Source organism: Myotis lucifugus, unplaced genomic scaffold (assembly GCF_000147115.1).
Source record: "Myotis lucifugus unplaced genomic scaffold, Myoluc2.0 scaffold_41, whole genome shotgun sequence".
Lineage (NCBI taxonomy): Eukaryota > Metazoa > Chordata > Mammalia > Chiroptera > Vespertilionidae > Myotis > Myotis lucifugus.
The window spans coordinates 141006-148124 of NW_005871089.1; the positions used below are offsets into that span (position 1 = coordinate 141006).

Here is a 7119-nt window from a genome sequence, read left to right on the forward strand (position 1 = left end):
TATATTTGATATATATTTGATATATTATATATATGTTATTTATTTCAGGGAGGAAGGGAGAGGGAGAAAAAGATAAAAACATCAATGATGAGAGGGAATCATTGATTGGCTGCCTCCTGCATGCCCCCTACTGGGGATTGAGCCCTCAACCCAGGCATGTGCCCTTGACTAGAATCAAACCTGGGACCCTTCAGTCTGCAAGGCCAACACTCTATCCACTGAGTCAAACCAACTAGGGCTGACCCACCCTGTTGAAAAAAAATTCTCGCCACACCTCAGGATGATTGCCTGGGGGGCAATTCAAATGAGACTCCTATTAGTCTGTAGGGAGAGGTGGTCTCTGGAGGCTTTGTCTGATCTAAATAGTCAGAAACAGCCTTTAACACTGTCCTGAACTAGAGATTGAGAGGTATAGAGGATCTACCTAAAACATAGTCACAAACACAAACAGACAGCCAAAATGAGGAAACAAAGAAACAACCCACCAAATGAAAGAACTAGAGAATTCTCCAGAAGAAGATATAAGTGAAGCACAGACAAGAAATTTATCTGAAACAGAGTTCAGAATAACAATGGTAAAGATGCTCCACAGCATGAAAAAAAGATATAGTAACTATGAAAAAAGAACAGTCTGAGATAAAGAATGACATAACACAAATAAAGAACACATTGGAAGGAATATACAGCAGATTAGAGGAAGCTGAAGTGAATTAGAAGACAGAGTTGAAAATATCACTCAATTCGCCAAAACCGGTTTGGCTCAGTGGATAGAGCGTCGGCCTGCGGACTGAAGGGTCCCAGGTTCGATTCCGGCCAAGGGCATGGATGGTAAAGATGCTCCACAGCATGAAAAAAAGATATAGTAACTATGAAAAAAAAAACAGTCTGAGATAAAGATGTTTCTAACTCTCTATCTCTCTCCCTTCCTCTCTGTAAAAAATCAATAAAATATATTTAAAAAAAAAAAAAAAAGAAAAGAAAATATCACTCAATTAGAAAACCAAAAAGAAAAAACAATAAAAAAACCAGGAGGACAGCTAAAGGAAGGTGTGGGACCATGTTAAGTGTAACAATATTAGAATAGCAGGTATGCCAGAAGAGGCAGAAAGGGAAAAAGGAATAGAGAACATGTTTGAAGAAATAATGGCAGAAAACTGCCCTAACCTGTAAAGGAAAAAGTCACACAAGTTCAGGAGGCACAGAGAACCCCAAGCAAGAAGAACCCAAACAGGCCCACACTCAGACACATCATAATTAAAATACCAAAAATTAAAGACAAAGAGAGAATCTTACAGGCAGCAAGAGAAAAGAAAACTGTTATCTACAAAGGAGTCCCCATAAGGCTGACACCTGATTTCTCATCAGAAACTCTATAGGCTAGAAGGGAATGGCATGAAGAACTCAAGGTAATGGAAAACAAGGATCTGCAATCAAGATTACTATATCCAGCAAGGCTGTCATTCAAAATAGATGGTCTAATGAAGAGCTTCCCAGACCAAAAAAAGGCTAAAGGAGTTCATCACCACCAAGCCAGCATTACAAGAAATGCTAAAGGGATTGCTGTAATGAGAAGAAGAAAGAAAGAGAGAAACCTAGCCATACAGAAATATAATGGCAATAAATAAGTACTTATCAATAATAACCTTAAATGTAAATAGATTACATGCTCCCATCAAAAGACATAGGGTAGCTGAATGGATACAAAAACATGATCCAACTATATGCTGTCTACAAGAGACTCACCTCAAAACAAAAGACATACACAGGATGAGAGTGAAGGAATGGAAAAAATTTTTTATGCAAATAGAAAAGAAAAACAGCTGGAATAGCAATACTCATATCCGACAAAATAGATTTTAAAATGAAGGCCATCACAAGAGACAACAAAAGTCACTACACAATACTAAAGGGATCGATCCAACAAGAGGATATAACCCTGGTAAACATATGCACCCAATATAGGAGCACCTAAATATATTTAAAAAACCTCTAGAGGACTTTAACGGAGAGATAGACAACAATACAGTCATAGTAGGGGGACTTTAACACCCTGCTGACTTCACTGGATAGATTTTCCAGACAAAAACTTGACAAGGAAACAGAGACTCTAAAGGACACACTGGATCAGATGGATAATTGACATTTATAGAATACTAGAGGCCTGTTCCACGAAAAGATTCGTGCAATAAGCTTTCCCTTCCCCTGGCTGCTGGCACCAGTTTTCCTCTGGCGCCCGGGACCCAGACCTTCACTCTGGCCACCGCCTTCCATCTTCGCTCTGGACACAGTCTTCGCTACAGCTGGAGCCTTCAGTCTTTGCTCCTCGCTCTGGCAGGAGTCTTCAGTCTCCGGCCAGAGCTGCTCCTGTAGCTCCTTCCGCCCACCCCCCTCCCCCTCATAGCTTGATTGCCGTTTCACCTGCAGACCTCGCCGAAGGGCTCCTGGGTTCCAGGGGGCTGCCTTGCCTCCTGCCCGGCTTTCCGATCACGATCATGGGCCGCAGGCAAGGCGGCTCCTGGGTCCCGGGGGTGCCGCCTTTCTGATCGCGATCACCGGCTGGGGGGGCGGGCAAAGGTGGCCCAGGTTCTCCGATCCAGGGCCGGGGGGCAAAGCAAGTCTCTACAAGTTCAAGAAGATTGAAATCATATTAAGCATCTTCTCAGAGCACAGTGGAATGAAATTACAAATCAACTACAGTAAAAATACCCAAAAACATTTAAACACATGGAGGCTAAATAGCATGTTATTAAACAATGAATGGGTTACCAATGAGATCAAGAAAGAAATCAAATACTTCCTAGAAACAAGTGAAAATAAACACACAAAAACAAAAATCTCTGAGACACAGCAAAAGCAGTCCTGAGAGGGAAGTTCATAGTACAATAGGCCTACCTCAAAAAACAAGAAAAATCGGCCTCCTGGTGCTTACCACAGGCTGTGTTCTTACACTGACTGTACAGAAATAGGAGGCAGAGTAAACTTACCCCATATACACCTCAGCTCAGGCTCTTTGCCTGGTCTGTATTGTGAATGGGGAGACATTGAAAAAAAAAAACACAAGAAAAATCAGCAATAAACTATTTAACCCTACAGCTTAAAGAACTAGAAAACAACAATAAGGAAAGCCCAGAGTAAGCAGAAAGGAGGAAATAATAAAGATAATAAAGATCAGAGCAGAAATAAATAACATAGAGACTAAAAACACAACACAAAAAAATCAATGAAACCAAGAGCTGATTGAAAGGATAAACAAAATTGATAAACCGTTAGCCAGACTCATCAAGAAACAAAGAGAAAGTACTCAAATAAATAAAATCAGAAACAAAAGTGGAGAAGTAACCACAGACACCACAGAAATAAAAAGGATTGTAAGAAAATACTATGAACAACTATATGCCAACAAGCTGGACAATGTGGATGAAATAGACAATTTCCTAGAAAAATATAATCTCCCAAAACTGAATTTGGAAGAAGCCGAAAATCTGAATAGTCCAATAACAACTGATAAAACAGGAGCAGAAATAAAAAAAAAAACTCCCACCAAACAAAAGCCCCGATCCAGAGGGCTACACAGGGGAGTTTTATCAAACATCCAAAGAAGAACTAACACCTATACTCCTCAAACTATTTCAGAAAATCCAAGAGGAAGGAACACTTCCAAACTCTTTTTATGAGGCCATCATTAACCTAATTCCAAAACCAGATAAAGACACTACAAAGAAAGAGAATTACAGGCCAATATCCCTGATGAAAATAGATGCTAAAACCCTCAATAAAATATTAGCAAATCGCATCCAGCAATATATTAAAAAGATCATACACCATGATCAAGTGGGATTTATTCCAGGGATGCAAGGCTGGTATAATATTCACAAATCAATAAGGGTGATACATCACATAAACGAAAAAAATCACATGATCATATCAATAGATACAGAGAAAGCATTTGACACAATATAACACCCATTTTTGATAAAAACTCTTAGCAAAGTGGGAATAGAGGGATCATACCTCAACATGATAAAGGCCAAATATGACAAACCTACAGCCAACATCATAATCAATGGGCAAAAACTAAAACCATTTCCCCTAAGAATAGGAACAAGAGAGGGATGCCCACTCTCACCACTCTTGTTTGACATAGTACTGGAAGTGCTAGCCATAGTGATCAGGCAAGAAGAAGAAATAAAAGGCATCCAAATTGGAAAAGAAGAAGTAAAACTGTCCCTCTTCGCAGATGACATGATATTGCACATAGAAAACCCTAAAGACTCCATAAAAAAACTGCTAGACTTAATAAATGAATTTGGCGATGAAGCAGGATACAAAATCAATACCCAGCAATCTATGGCTTTTTTATACACCAATAATGAACTCACAGAGAGAAACTAAAAAAACAATCCCATTTACCATTGCAAACAAAAATTAAGATACCTAGGAATAAACTTAACTAAGGAGGTAAAAGACCTGTATTCAGAAAACTACAGGATGTTGAAAAAAGAGAGAGAAAGACATAAACAGATGGAAGAATACACTGTGAACATGGATTGGTAGAATCAACATCATCAAAATGTCCATACTACCCAAAGCAATTATAGATTCAATGCAATCCCCATTAAAATACCAACGGCATATTTCACAGACCTAGAACAAACTATCCAAATATTCATACGGGATAAAAAAAGACCCTGAATAGCCGCAGCAATCCTGAGAAAGAACAACAAAGTTGGAGGGATCATAATACCAGATATCAAGCTATATTACAAAGCCACTGTTCTCAAAACTGCCTGGTACTGGCACAAGGACAGATAGACCAATGGAACAGAACAGAGAACACAAAAATTGACCCAAGCCATTATGCTCAATTAGTATTTGACAAAGGAGGCAAGGGCATACAGTGGAGTCAAGACAGTCTCTTCAATAAATGGTGTTGGGCAAATTGGACAGATACATGCAAAAAATTGAAACTAGGTCATCAACTTACACCATACACAAAAATAAACTCAAAATGGATAAAGGACTTAAATGTAAGATGGGAAACCATAAAAATCTTAGAAGAATCCATAGGCAGCAAAATAGTAGACACATGTCATAGCAATATCTTTACTGATAGAGCTCCTAAGGCAATGGAAACTACAGAGAAAATAAGCAAATGGGACTACATCCAAATAAAATGCTTCTGCACAGCAAAAGAAACCATCAACAAAACAACAAGAGAGCCCACTGCATGGGAGAACATATTTGCCAATGTTATCTCCAAAATTTACAGGGAACTCATGCAACTTAACAAAAGGAAGATAAACAATCCAATCAAAAAATAGGCAATGGACCTAAATAGATACTTTTCCAAAGAGGATATACAGAAGGCCAAGAGACATGCTCAAAGTCACTAATCTTGGGAGAGATGCAAATCAAAATGCCAATGAGGCACCATCTCACAGCTGTCAGAATGGCTATCATCAACAAACCAAAAAATAACAAGAGCTGGTGAGGGTGCGGAGAAAAAAGAACCCTCTTGCACTGCTGGTGGGAATGCAGACTGGTGCAGCCACTGTGGAAAACAGTATGGAGTTTCCTCAAAAAATTAAAAATGGAACTCCCATTTGACCCAGTAATCACACTTCTAGGCATATATTCCAAGAAATCAGAAATACTCATCAGAAAAGATATATACAACCCTCTGTTCATAGCAGCACAATTTACAATAGCTAAGATTTGGAAACAGCCTAAGTGCCCATCAGCAGATGAGTGGATTAAAAACTGTGGTACATCTACACAATGGAATACTACGCTGCTGTAAAAAAGAAGGAACTCTTACCATTTGCAACAGCATGGACAGACCTGGAGAGCATTATGCTAAGTGAAATAAGCCAGTCAGAGAAAGATAAATATCACATGATTTCACTCATTTGTGAAACATAATGAATAGCATAAACTGATGAACAAAAATGGAGCTGGAGAAAAAAATATTTTAGAATAGAAGCAATCCTGTTATTTGCAGATGTTTAATATTTCCTACAACTTTTGTGATATTATACTATGTTACTACAGTTTTGGTAATATTATATTTTAATTTCTTTCTTGAAATATTAATGTTTATTGCATGTAATATTATATTTAAAATTATTTTTCTTGAAATATTCATGTTTATTGCATGTAAATGGTTACTTTGTATCTACAATCTGGTAATAGATTTATTTTGTATGTTGAAAAAAAATTCTCTTTGTTTTTCATTCCGTCAACAAATATTCCAGTGTAATAGAGCCTCGGCATCAACTATCTATGCTGGAAGCTATCCATTGTCTACACATCAGGAAAGTGCAAACAAGGAACCCAGAAGGATGATGGACCTTGAGCTTTGGCAAGGGCTAAAGCTATGCACCAATTGTTCTGTTGAGACAATGGTAGCTCAAGTAATTTCCTGACCTAATAGTCTCAAAGTGAATCTTTACTAATATTTACTGACCTTTAAGATAGTCTGTCTGCTACCAGAATTGCCTAAGGGCAAGATGTGTATCTAAAATTGAATAAAAAGCTAGCAGGGCCTAGGCACCAGTGAAGCCTTTCCTCTTGAGAAAGACTCTCCACCTGCCCCCCTGTAATTTCCAAATTCATATTTCTTGTCTAGTCTCTTCATTTGTGAGCGGCCCTTCTCCAGGTCCCGAACCCAAGCCACACAGGACTTGGCTTTTATATATCTACTAGAGGCCCGGTGCACAAAAATTTGTGCACTTGGGGGGGGGAGGGGGGGTCCCTCAGCCCGGCCTGTGCCCTCTTGCAGTCTGGGACCCCTCAGGAGATAACGACCTGCTGGCTTAGGCCTGCTCCTGGGTGGCGGAGGGCAGGCCCAATCCCTAGGTGCAGCCCCTGGTCGGGCTCAGAGCAGGGCCGATTGGGGAGTTGGGGCGCCGCCCCGTCATGCACAGAGCAGGGCGGGATCGGGAGGTTGCGATGCCACCCTCGGTCACGCTCAGGGTAGGGCCGATTGGGGGGTGGGCACCGCCCCCTGTCACACTCAAGGCAGGGTCTATGGGAGGGTGCAGCGTCACCCTCCTGTCACGCACAGAGCAGGGCGGATCAGGGGGTTGGGGCGCTGCCCCTGTCACTCACAGAGCAGGG

At 40.2% G+C, this 7119-nt stretch overlaps 1 non-coding gene across 1 annotated transcript; it reads left to right on the forward strand.

Moving 5' to 3' along the window:
- The first annotated feature begins 2912 nt into the window (after positions 1 to 2912).
- Positions 2913 to 3044, forward strand: LOC111825833. The gene has a single exon (XR_002829030.1). It is a non-coding gene; the product is annotated as a small nucleolar RNA SNORA51 (small nucleolar RNA).
- Positions 3045 to 7119: the final 4075 nt, after the last annotated feature.